The sequence below is a fragment of the Alligator mississippiensis genome, chromosome 16 (genome assembly GCF_030867095.1).
Source record: "Alligator mississippiensis isolate rAllMis1 chromosome 16, rAllMis1, whole genome shotgun sequence".
Lineage (NCBI taxonomy): Eukaryota > Metazoa > Chordata > Crocodylia > Alligatoridae > Alligator > Alligator mississippiensis.
In genome coordinates this window covers 33,899,676-33,912,941 of record NC_081839.1, presented here as the reverse complement: position 1 = coordinate 33,912,941, position 13,266 = coordinate 33,899,676, and the positions used below count along the sequence as shown (strand labels likewise).

The 13,266-nt window shown below is 52.6% G+C and overlaps 2 long non-coding RNA genes across 3 annotated transcripts in view; one reads left to right on the top strand and one right to left on the bottom strand.

Annotated features, from left to right (window-relative positions):
* Positions 1–13,266, top strand: part of LOC132246475 (uncharacterized) — a 61,020-nt gene that overhangs the window by 30,769 nt on the left and 16,985 nt on the right. The window lies entirely within an intron of this gene.
* LOC132246500 (uncharacterized) lies at positions 5,930–7,559 on the bottom strand. Of its 2 annotated transcripts, none has more exons than XR_009457821.1 (2): positions 7,301–7,559; positions 5,930–6,430 (listed from the first exon to the last, which is right to left on the bottom strand). It is a non-coding gene; the product is annotated as an uncharacterized LOC132246500 (long non-coding RNA). The 2 variants fall into 2 exon arrangements; XR_009457820.1 differs by having other exon boundaries at positions 7,321–7,559.

The following is a 13,266-nucleotide window of genomic DNA, read 5'->3' as shown; positions in this document are numbered from 1 at the left end:
TCTTAGCAAGGAAAAAGTTGAGGTCCCTCCTCGTCTCTGCTTTCTTTGGCACGAAGATGCAAACCAAAACAGAAGCCTCCCTGCTTAACATATGTTTTTTGAAAATTACCTCCTGCTTTTTATATTTGTGTTTTAAACAACATCTCGATTTTGGGGCAACGGCTTGTTTTGTCATCCAAAAAAAAAAAAAAAGAAAAATCAAGTCTGCTTGTTTGTTTGTGGATCCTACGGAAAGAAACCGTCTGTCTTCTGCCGGGCTCTGTTGACAATAAATAAAGAAATAACAGACTGCAACCGGTCGGGAAAGGGAGGGAGGGATGTCGGAAACCAAAGGCAGGACTTGTCTGCTACAGGTTATCGAGCCTGATTAGACCCCGGATGACATATTGTGCTTGAAAATCCTCCGGTCGCTTTGTTGTTGCAACATCCCATTTAGCAACTTGGCGCTGCTCTCGGGGTCGGGAACTGCTCTGCTTTTAGCTTCTGCCACCGCTTTGTGAATCACTCTGTTTACAGTCTTGAGAGCACCGTTCGGGTAGCTAGCCTGCGGAAACGCGGTGATACATGGCAGATCAGCGCCACGGTGAGCAGCCGGAAGAACATGAGTCACAGAAAGACCAGATGCAACTCAGTTTACCATTTAAAGATCGAAAATGCAGGGCGGTCAGGTAAACCAGAGAAAAGAGCTGCAGCCCAGCCTGCCGTCATCCCCTCTCTCTTCTAGACGAGCCAAAACCCCCCCAAAACCAGGCCGGTGTCATTGTGCATAAAGCATGATGGTGTCGTGATGTACCCACAGCGCTGTGCTATCCAAATATATAGTCCGTGGCATTTCTTATTCCACAGAGCTTACCATCGAAAGGTTAGATTTTGACTGTTGCTACAAGTAACCTTCACTGTGTGGTCCCACACTTCCTGAAGTCGTGGCTCTTAATTCCTCCTTGGAGATTGGGAATACCTGTTTTAGGCACCTAAATACGATTTATATGAACAGTCATTTGCCTGAAGGAGTTGTCAGCTCGGGGTCCTCAACCAGGCAGTAACGAGAATATGGATCGTGTGATCTGTGCATCTCACTCACACGCAGCAAGCATCTCCAAGGCGAGGCGTCAAATTCTCACTATGAACTGCCTGTGAGCACGGTATAGGTCAAGACTGCCAGTCTCCTGGATACTTTTACAGAGATCACGATCAGCTTGCAAGGAAAGCATCAATGCTCATCGAATAATTTATGCATGCTCAATTGTTTGCCTTGTTCTGCCGTTAAAGTCGGGGGGAGTGTTGCACATCGCTCTACATAACAGCGAGGAGACCCCTGCAGTTAGGATGACCTTGATTTGGGATTAAAAGAAGACCAAAAACTAAACTTGGCAAGAGAGAGCATATTGTATGACGTGTCGCTCGTCGGAGACAGTCTACCCTGAACTGAACGCAAAATGGCTGTCGGCCTCTGCAGAAAGAGCAGGTTTTTGCATACTGAAAAAGGCCGTACTTGCGTAGATACATATGCCTAACCGCAGTACAGAGGGCCGGGGCATCATTACACTTAAGTTCTTTCAGATCGTCTGATTATATGCTTCTGTTTGTGTTTCATTTGAGGGATTACACCAAATGTTCAGCAGCACGGGACGTTTTCCCTAATAGAATTAAGGCTGAGACCTAGCTATTATAGTAAAATTATAGTAACAGGGCTGGCGCTAACATAAAGCTGGAGTTAATCGCGCAGCATGGTTTACCACAGCATTCCTCCGCTACCTACAGATTCATGGGAGCGTTACTCTGGGTAAGACGGATTTACTGGGAGCTAACTTAATAAAATGAGGTTTATGATATTATCTGTGCTGTTATAGTGCGTTTAATATCGTAAATATAGTTCTGCCTTGGCATCGGTGTAAAAAGTCCTGTTACGATGCCACGTCCCTTTCAGTTTGTTAACTCTCATCACTTCTGCCACAATGCAAGGCTGGTGGAAAGAAGGGGAGATGTGGAGCTCTGGCTGGAGAGGAATCGATCTCCCTAGCGTGGGGGGTTTGATCTAGGGAAGTTTCCCGGTCCAGTTGGTGACCAAGTGCGATCCGATAAATAATCTTCCCTCGTTTAACGCTCTGGGTACGAATGGGGTGAACATGCCCCTCAAGCATCCAAGTGGTGGCTCAAGGGGCATGCAAAGAATAATTGCTGGTCGCCACTTTGTGGAAGGCAAGCGGGCCTCGTGAGTCTCTCATTCCCCCTTGCACATGCACCGGGGAAGCCATGGTCCTTTTGCTCTGCTGGGTGGCACCATGCCCACGCCAGGCTCCCCGCAGCGCCAGGGACCCCGTGTCTGCCTGGGAGGGAGCTCTTGGAGACCCAGCCTCGGCGTGTCTTTACGCCACCCCGCCAGCCGGTGCTGAGGTACAACGTGGTCGTGTGCCTCATCAGGGAGGTCCTGTGAAGAGTCACAACTGTCCTTTTGGGCTCTCTGTCACTACTCTGTGTTTGCAAACCGGGGGCGTTGGTTGACATCCCCTGCACCACTACCTGAACCACCTGCAAGTGCCTGCTGGGTGGGTCCAGAGAGGGTGGTCTCAGTGGTGCAGGGGACAGCACAAGGAGCAATGGGCGCAAGTTGCAGCAAGGGAAGTTGAGGTTGGATATTAAGAAAAACTCTCTCACTAGGAAGGTGGTGAAGCCCTGGAACGGGTCACCTAGACAGGTGCGGGACTCTCCATCCTTGAAGGTTTTGAAGACCCGAGTAGACAAAGCCTTGGCTGGGATGATGTAGTTGGGGTTGGTCCTGCTTGGAGCAGGGGGCTGGACTGGATGTGACCTCCTGAGCTCCCTTCAACCCTCATTTTCTATCAGTCGATGATTAGAGATGAATTATCTTGGCCAACACTCTCAGCACAAGCTGGTAAAACTTTGACGCCAAAGCTTACAGCCTGAGGTAGAGACCAGATGCCCCACTTTCCACGCTCGCCGGTCTAACTGCACCTAAGGTGACACTGGTATGGCCCCCGGCACTGCGGTATCTGAGCACTCCCGCTCTACCGTGTGTTCAGACTTGGAGGCAGGAGCGAGGTCAATGCTGTCATCCTCGTTTTGCAGTCGGAGGATTGAAGGGCACGGAGTGACTGGCCCAGGTCCCCGACTAGCGCCCTAGGCAGCAGCCCGTCCCTCCCGTCCTCCACCAGCGCTGTGGCCCCTTGCTCGCCGTTCTCACACTAAATGAAAAATGACGCGGTTCGGCGTGTTAAGCGTGTTGCTTGTGCAGCCCTTGTCACTGGCTGTTAATGTTTGTCTGAACTCCTCTGATCAACACCAGCGGGACTTTCAGGTTTGCTTTTCCACCCATCTGCGTCTGTATTAGCAGCTGCAGAATCTCTGGTTCAGAAATAATCATGTCTTGGGAAAATCCATTAAAGGACAGTAGCCATGTGTATTGTGTGGTGACCTTTAGGGCTCTTGATTCCACCTAGCTAATGATCACTGGGGAAGGGAGAGGCTGAGAAGAGACGGGAGCGTTCAAAGGCCGCTTGCCACCTGCTCTGCAGACGCTGTCATCATTGCCCTGTAGCATTTAACGCACGCGGGTAACATTCCTCGGTAACGTTAACGCTATTAATTGTTCTTCAAGTGGCCACTCTTGACCAATTCAGATGCTTCTCAGCCTCTGCATAATTGATTGAAATGACGTCACCCAAAGCCGCAGAGAGAGTTTTGGAGCAGGTACTACTTATTAAGTGGAGTTAAAAGGTTGTGCATTAGAGAAACTGGCTGCTGGCTTCCAAAAGAGATTCAGAGAGCGAGGTATGAAGATTTTTGTTTTCACCCGGAAACAAATGTCATCACTTATCTGCCCTTTTTCCCATGGATGGAGCATTCTGGCCATCCACGATCATTCGCGCTTGAAGACAAGCTGGTCCAAACTCTCACGGGACAAAGACAGGATAACTTCCGTGGGACTGCTTGGGGTGAGTTAGGCTCTCGACTGGGCATCAGGTGTTCAGAAAAGGGAAAGAGTGGTATAACTGGCACCAGCTTGGTATGCCATGGCAGTGACAGAAATGGCAGGAGAGGACAGATGAGCTGCCAGAGTGACGGGTATAACTTACACACACAGTGGAGCAAATGGCAGCTGAAAAAGCAGCAAATTTAAAAGAGAAAAAGCCTTATTCATTGAGACAGTCAAAAATGAGAGTGGACAGAGCACTGGCGTTTGCATTAAGGAGCAATCCTGAGCTGGCAGGAGATGGGCAGGACGAAGCGTCGAGGCATCCCCTGTCCCTGACTTGTCTGCTTGTATCAGGAGAGAGCGGTGTCCCACGTACAGGACTGCCAGGTGGTTTGGGAGCACGCTGCAGGACCGGAGGACTTTGCCCCCTTCCCCGCCTCCCAACCCCACTTCCACCCACACAGATGTTTAATTTCTCCTTCCCCGCACGTGCACTCCTACATTAGGATCTACAAGGTGAACACGTGCATGTACACGTGCACATGCCTACATAGGGGTTAGCATGAAGCCAAGTCAACAGACGTCTGCGCACATCCATCAGGTGGTCACAACTTCCAACCAACTTCCACTGCAGACCTATGCAACCACCCCCACTCACCACCTTCCCCGGGCCCTGAAAGACAGACCTGTGCCCACGGACATGTATAATATAAACCAGGGGTCAACAATGTATGTGGGCAGAGTGCCAAAAACACCTACAACCTCAACTTGCAAGATGTTGGTGTGCCGGAGATGGATGGCCAGAGAGCCGTGAGGGGTCCGATCCTTGTTGTGGCAGTGCAGCTTCGGCTCCTTCCCCGAGGCATGTGCGCCAAGCAAAATGCCTTTGGGTGCCACTCTCTGGCACACGTGCCAGGGGTTGCCTACCTTTGATATAAGCTATAACACATCCTACCTTATGCCCCTACCCACAGATGCCAGTTCCTTCAACATAGTTGATGCCTACCCCAACAACCTGCTGTCTGGATTGCTCTGAGGTGGTGAAGATGATGTTGACAACTAGGCGCTTGCTCTGTAAATGAAGGCAGATTTCACTTCCCTCTCCATCCGCTCCCTGCTCCTGCAGGCAGACGTCAAGCCAACCAGCCCCCCCCCTTCCGGGTGCTGGCATGCACGGCAGCAGGCCACACACACAGCATCTGGCTGCAGATATTCATCTTCAAGTCCACTGATTTCCCCCACGTGATTAATGGCGTTACACTTGATGGGGAATGGAACGAGTAATGATTTGTCATTCACAGCAAAGTGCTGCTATTTCATCTGCTAGCATCCCGCGATTGCTGGCTGTTCACTATATGCACCAATTTATGGTCTGTCTCTAGACTAATGAGGCTGCACTTAAGAGGCAAGGTGGGGTTTTGTTTTTTGAGTCCCACCAGCTGAGGTTTCGATTGTTGATTAATGTCCACCTGTGCATCTGATTTGAAAATGTCTTCACTTGATATCTGGAACTGCATGGTAATGGGCAAAACAGACAACTGCTTTTCAGAACTGAATGGAGCAAAGGTCCATTGCTTTCAACTGGGGCAATATGGTGACGTGGACAATCTTCATAGTGAGTGTTACAGCAAATCTCACGAGCAATAGAGCACCGGAGGAGACAACGGGGGGCCTGCGGGAGCTACCGGGTGCCAGCTCCAATGGGGCTACAGTCAAATCTGGGGGGTTGAAAGGGCAGGGCGGGGGCTTCCAACAGCTCACTAGCTCTTCATGTCCTTCCCTTTGCAAAGAGAGTTTGGAGCCCAATGTAGGGGATGTCCTGGGACCTGCTGAAGCCAAGAGACCTTCTGAACAAGGCAGAGGAGCCTGAAGGACGTCGGTGCCTTGCACCTGTTGACTTTCATTCAGAGGCCTTCATCTATCTCAGCCCAAAACTTAATTTGTTTGAAAACCTAGTGCATGCAAACACTGACGTGACACTCCAAAACAAACACATTTAAATTTTATAAACCTATTTAATTTTAATGAGGATTAAACCCCACGGGATGTATAGGCACCCCAAGTCGGCAAACGAAGGTTGAGGAGTAGGAAGGGATTCAAGGAGGGGAAGACTGTTCTCAAAGACTGTCAGCTCGGCTTATAGCCAGGAACATCGCTGCCTGGAAATAGCAGGCCTTGGGGTCTCCCCCGTCTCCTGTGGGCATGCAGGAAAGCAGTTGAAGTGCTCTGTAAATCATGTTGCTATTTATCCCTTGTTGGTTCTCTGGGGGCACAAATCGAACCAGCCAATATTTAGCCCCGAATTCCAGTTAGATGTACATGCATTCAAGGGACAGGACTGCAGCTGGCAAATACAGTTGGGAGCTGAGGAGAGATGCAGATGCCCATCGTCTTCCCCTAGATTATAGACGGATACAGCCTCTTTGGCATCTTGCTGCCTCTCTGGATTTCCATTTCTCTGCTTCCGTCGCCCTTCCAGCCTAGAGGGTGCACAGCCTGAAGAATAGTCCAGATGTGCTGAGCATGGATACACCCCCAGCACACCCCTGGCACACCTCTGACACGACCCCCACAAAACGTAGATCACCCAAAAGCAGTTTGACACACCGCTGACATGCCCCCAGCACATTCCCAACACACCTCTGACACGCGGCCCCCCAAAATACTAGCTTGCCCAGAACACACATGACATGAGACAGACCCCCGGCACACTTCTGACACACCTTCCACAAAAAAGTAAGTCACTCAGAAACACACTCACACACCCCCAACACAGTCCCGGCATGCCCCCAACACACCTCTACATGCCCCCCACAAAAACCAACTCCCAGCAACACCATGACACAGCCCCAACACAACCCTGGCACACCCCCGACACACCTCTGACACACTGCCTGCAAAAAATCACTCAGAAATACCCTGACATGCTCCCAGCATGGCCCTAACACACCTCTGACACGCCCCCACAAAACCTAGTTTGCACAGAAATAAATGGGCACACCCCAAACATGCCCCCAACGTGCCGCGATACACCTCTGACACTCCCCGCTCCACAAAAACAAGTTTGCTCAAAAATAACCTGACACCACCCCGACGTCCCTGGCACACCCCGGTACTCCCCTGACACACCTCTGACATGCCTCCCACAAAAACTAGGTCACCTAGAAAGCCCCCAAAGCCCCCAGCACACCCCTGACACACCTCTGACACACCCTGCTAAAAACCAGGTTGCCCAGAAATACCCTGGCACACCCCTGACACACCTCTGACACCCCCCACCAAAACTAGATTGCCCAGAAATACCCTAACACCACCCTGGCACACCCCTGACACACCTCTGACCCTCCCACCCCCAAATGGGCTCACCAAGCAATGCCTGTACACACCCCATCACCGACACTTCATCTGTCTCCATCGTGTGCATCAAGGCTGAGCTGTAGAAGGCCCCAGAGAAGGGAAACCAGCGTAGCTTTCTCCGGCACTGAAATCCCTGCCAGCTTCGTCCCTGAAGAGTAACTCTCCCACCCTATGAATTTAGTGTAAATACATTTGTGTGCCGTTTCTTTCCTTGGTTGTTCTCTCTTTAAAAACCCTGGAGCAAATTAGCCGGCTGGCAGGGGGTGGGGTCGGAGGTGGTCTGCGGAGGCCTGCTGGCTGGCTGCCTGGACACCAGTGCATTGCTAACCAGCAGGGTGCTAATGGCTATTAATATCTTCAGAGGCAGTGCTAAAAGGCCAGTAATGTAATTACCATTTATTTTGTAACGCTAACTGGCCCCTGAGTCCTAGCTGCCACATGACACATGTATGGGGAGAAGGGAGAGATGGGGAGGTGCCCGCGTCTGGCAGAGCCACCTGTGTGCTCCCCGGCTCCAGGGGTTGCGCGGGGAACGCGGCATCCTCTGAACTTGTGCCGCTTCGTCCGATACCGCCGAGAAGGTGAAGCAGAAAGCGATCGCGGGGCAAGGCAAGGGGCTTTTCTGCGTGTAAACGCTGGGCTTGAGAGCATTTTGGGGGCCAGCGAACCTCCGGAGATGCCAGCTGATGACTGTTGAACTGTTTCCGTACTGGTCCGGTTTACTGGCTGGTGCGGAGGACTTAGGAGCTGCTCCGAGGAGGGGAGGCTGCAGGGGAAGGGGCTCTGCACTGCAGGGCCAGGCAGGGAACAGAGATGGGAAAGATGGAGAGAACCAGCCATGAGAGCAGGGGAAGGAGGCAAAGGGCAGAAACAAGGTGTGCTAATTGGACCGGGCAGCACAGAGTCTCAAGGGCATGCTCCAGACCTCCGGTAGGGAGGAAGAGCCAGACCCGGCCTTTCCTCCAAGGGTATTGTAGCTCCCCTAGTCTCTGGGTTGGTACCTTTTACATTCCCCCTTTGGAAGAGAGCAGAAAGCAGCTTTGTCTGCTGGGACAGATGAGACAGGAGACCAGAAGAGCCAATGCATGAATCTGCCAGCCTTGCTCCGGCAATTCTGTGCAGACAGCGTCTTCGTTAGCAAATTTGCTCTGGAGCTTTGGGCACCGGGAAACGCTCCTGCCAGCTCCGACCGAGCCCCACTGAACGAGGGATGCAGTGGGAGATGTCTTCGGCGTACGGGTGATGGGCTGCCAAGCACGCACTTGCCTTGCTGCCCTTTGGATGGTAAATGAGCCTCCTTCTCCCTAGAACAGCCCTCTGCTATTAATTAAGGGACACCTGAGGAAGGTGCTCACAACACTGAGCCCGGGTGCAAGCAATTGTTTCCACTCTTTGCTTCATCAGGGCTTCTCCACCCACCTCACCCCACCAGCACGAGTGCTCCCCAGCTCAGGGTCACCTGGAGAAGGCACCCACAGCCACACACGCAGCCTCCTGCCATCGGTGCGGCAGAGCAAGTGCTACGCTCCTGTCCGCGTGCTGGCAGGATGGCACGTTAAAATAGAACTGTTACATGCACGAAGGGATTTCAGCTATGGATGGGATGGTGGGAAATAGATTAACAGTGTTTTTTCCCCCCTGGTACCGGCTTGACTGGCAGCTTGGGTAAAGAAGAACCCATTCTAAATGCTCCCAGGGGTCTACAAAGGAACTCATTACATCTAGACTGCCAGTAGCCAGCAGTTCTGCTTTGTGAGCTGTGAAACTAATGTTTATCCACTACTCAGTTAGACTCAGCGCCATTAAGGAGCTCAGGGTATTAAACAGGAGGAATGAGAAGTATATTACCCAGTGCCTTGTATAAACCGAGCCTCCATTAGGGGCATGGGAATGGCACCCCTTTTCACTCCAGCTGGAGTGTAGCTGAGAAGCCAATGGGCTTGGGCAGGAGGGAGAGGATTTTGGCTGGTGATTTGTTTTCCCTTCTGCTGCTGGGTGCTGGATAACGGGCCGCGCCAATACCGGGCCCTCCCGCGATTGCCGACAGCCTGGTGCTGCTCGCCTCTGCGAAGCCCAGCCTCCAGGAGCACAGGGCGGCTTGGAGAGGTCTGAGCATGGAGCACCTGTTCCCTCCCCGCGGGCTGGTTTCACAAAAGCTGCCGTATGTTTTGCTGTTGGGTTCCCAGCTCGAGATGCGCCAGGAGCCTGATTTGCACAGGACTCGGGGCCTGGCATCTTTAGAAAACCCAGCCCTTCTCGAGGCCCGCAGGCAGGCACCTCGGCCGCTCTCAGCCTCCAAATCCCTGCAGCAGGACCGAGGGGAACGGCCTGGCGCAGGGCCCGGGCTGCGTGCGAGCTCCCGCAGCAAGGGAGGAGGTGAGAGCACTCACCTTCCTTCCCCGGTTTATCTTTATTTATTCTTTGTTTCTGACAAAGCCGCACAGCCCTGGCTGCCAACCTGGCCTTCAGCTCAAGGCAGCCACAGGCTGCTTCGCGCACAAGTTGCCATGTACTCAAGCCGCAGCTCCCTGATCCCTTGTAATCTCATTTTTTTCCCCCCTGCTTCCAGCTGTCTTTGTCTCTCCCTCCCTCCAGCAACCTCAGGGACGGCTGCACTGCCGCACACCTACTAGAGACGGGGGGAAATCAAAGCAGCTCCCCAATATGCAGACCACCCCGCAAAGGAGCTTTGGAGGGGGTGAGGAGGTCCTGCATGGTCTCCGGGGTCCTGGGCTGGTCTCTGCTCAAAGCTATGGCTCAGGGCAGCTGTGTTTTGGGTTGGAGGGATAGAGGACCCCTGGGCAGGACTGAACCAGGGTGCTGGGCAGGTGGGAGGTGAATCACCAAGACCCTGCAAGGAGGGAGGAAGCTGGTGCTGGCCTGGCAGCTGCCAGGGAGAGGGCAAAGCTTGCTTCAGGTGCAAAGGCTCCGGCTGGGATTCGGGATGGACTGATGAGTGGCACCCCAGTCTGGCACACAGTCGTAGTCGTGGGCAGCTTGCCATCAACTGGCTCCGTGGGTCTGTCGGCAGCAGTCTGGCAAGGACAAGGAGGAGAAACCTGCCCCTTGGCTCAGCGGGTAGAAGCTCCCACGGCTGCAGGTGTCACGCGATGCTGTGGGGAGGCAGAATGAAACCTGGCCCCAGCCTTGGGCCCTCCTCGCCCAGATGATGTGCCGTGCATCCTTGGAGAGCGGGAGGGAGATGGAAGGTGAGAACTGGCCACGGGTTGCTTGTTTATTTATTTATTTTTGCAATCGATGATGCCCCAAAATGTTGACTCTGTAAATTTGTTCAAGAGGGAGCTCGGCAAACACAGACGCTTCAGGATTTGAGCAGCCTGCTGAGTTTACAGAAGGACTGAACATGCAAGACACAGCAAACAATATGGAGGAGAAACAAGCAACCCTGAGCTGGGAGATTACAGCCACGTCATTCAGCATCCAGCCCCGTGGCAGGGAGCTGCAGCAGCAGAAAAGAGGGCAGCGGGCATCACGGGCAGGCGCACACACCTCTCCCTCGAGACTGGTGGAGGATGGAGGTGCTGGGAGGGGCTCCCAGGGCTGCCACTGCCTCCCTGCACGACGTCGGGCACCTGGCACATGCCCCCTTTACAAAATGAGGCAAATAGGCCTTTCCATCGGGTGAAACCTTCAGCCTCTGGATTATAGACATCGTGGGGGTACGGTGGCAGAGAGGAGCAGGTGGGAGTCACAACCCAAATGCTACAGAGCGATTTAGTAAAGCGTTTGGTGGGCCATGGGGTGCCCAGACCCGTGGGCTGTAGTTTGTGCACCCCTGGGGGAAGGCCTCCCGTGGTAGATCCAGTGGCCAGACTGCCAGGCTTGAATTGGCTCCTACCCACGAGCCTGGAGGGGTCCAAAGTGGCCAGACATGAAGCTACCCACATTGCTTTGGGGGCTACTGGCATGGATCTGCCTTAACAATGCGAGCCCCATGCACTCCCCAGGCTCCTACGGGCCTCTGCCACTATCAGTGCAGACCATAAGTAGCAAAGACGTTGGAATCTGGGCTTAGACAGGGCACCAAGCCCATAAGATGCTTCACACAGCTCTTGCAAACGTGGCCAGGCAGGTACTCTGTGCTGCATGTAACAACCTCCCGTTTGGTCCACGTGAGCGTGTGTTTTGTGTGCATGCAACCCGCCTGGCTCGCGTGCAGTGGCCCCCCGGACAGGGCAGCTGGGAGGAGGAGGTGGGTTTAAGGCATCTTTAAATCAGCAATAAATCTCAGCCCCCTCTACTGGAGGCCTGCAATGGCAGCAGCAGCCGCCGGCTCGCACGGAGAGATGCTCCCCTGTTACCATAGCAGGCGAGCGAGTGCAATATGTGACACCTTCTGAGCAGTTACCAGGGCTGCCGGGAGCTATACAACCAAACGTTTTCTGATCGTCAAATGGTGTTTGTGCAACGCAGCAATTTTGGGGGGGAGAAGATCAGAAGGTGATGTGCTGACAGTCTAGGGAGGGGTGGGGTTTCGATTTGCCCTTTTGCAAAGTGCTTTTCTTTCTGTCTTTTGACCCAGTGTTTCAGCATTGCATGGGGTGCAAGGTTGCATTTCAGCATTGCATGGGGTGCAAGGTTGCAACTGTGCCCTTGAGAGGACCTGCCTGTGAGAAGGGACCAGAAGAGTGTCCAGCCCTGGCAGGTGGCTTTCATTTTGCTGCCTGGTCTCTACGGGATTTCCTAGTGGGGCATGTTTCTATTTAAAATGACAGCAATGGCTGTTCTTATGCCTTGTTGTATTTTAATCCATTCCTGTTTATTTCTGTAGCATCGGCCACGGGTTAGGAGTGTTTATGGGCAGGTAACAAAGCAAAATCCCCAACAAGCTCATGGCTTGAAAAACTATCTGGGATGGCCTTATTCTGCCCCCACTGCACCGCTGCTCTTCTGCTGCCTCCACTCTCAACTTAGGGTCTTGTCCTGATGAGACGTGCCCCCCAATTCCTGCGAGTGCTGAAGGCACGGACACGTGTGCGAGCGAGCTGCGGGATCAGGGCTGGCCTCCACCACCCTGCACACCTGAGCCTCGTGTCGCATATTGTCCACGAGATTGGACCTGGGAAACAGGAGGCTAAGAAACAGTGCAGCTGGGCTGCAAAGCTCTGCCTAGCTCTCGTAAGCCCTGTAGTTTTGGTTGGGATGTTTTATCTTTTTAATTTGTTGCATGTCATGCATCGCCTGATTAATTATTTCTTCTCTGCAGGGAGGACGAGGGTTTATAGAGCAATATAGCATCAGTGCTTTTATTCGCCCTGTATGCCCAAAGGAAAGTCAGCAGAGTACTTATGTGATGTTCTGTCAATAATAACGACTCTCGGCACTTGGCCGTTTTGTGGGTCTATCAGAAGCCCTGTATTAAATCGTACATAACTCACACGCTGAGCACAAAGCGATGCAGAGCGCACGGTCTGACATGCAAGCTCATTGGCCTATATTCTGGGATCGTCTCCCCGGGTAGCTCCGAGCTTGTGAAGCACTTGTTTGACACCCATCTCTAGTGGAAGGCATTGTAACTTCACAATGCAGCCTGCTCTCCCCTCCCCAAACCAAGCAATACAGAAGCTTAATTGCAACCCCCAGCCTGGGATGCAATGAACTGCTTGACACATCCTCCAGCTCCAGGAATCCAGAAGCACTCACAATAAAATTCCCTTTACAGCCACATCTCTCCTTCAGCCGAGTAAGAGCCCTCTCCCTGAAGAAGCGTTCCCATACAGTAAACGATATTAAGACGGTTGTATAACTGATTGGGGAAGGTACTGCAGCAAGACTAACAGCAACGAAATGCATTTGAACATTTCCAGTGCTGAGTAAACCATATGTCTTCATAATGTGATTGTGCCCCAGTCCCACAGGCACCTCCCAGCTCTATTGAACACCGATGGAGTTATTTAGAATCATAAATAATATTATCAAAGAGGGTCCACTGAGTAAACAGAGTCAGTGTATAA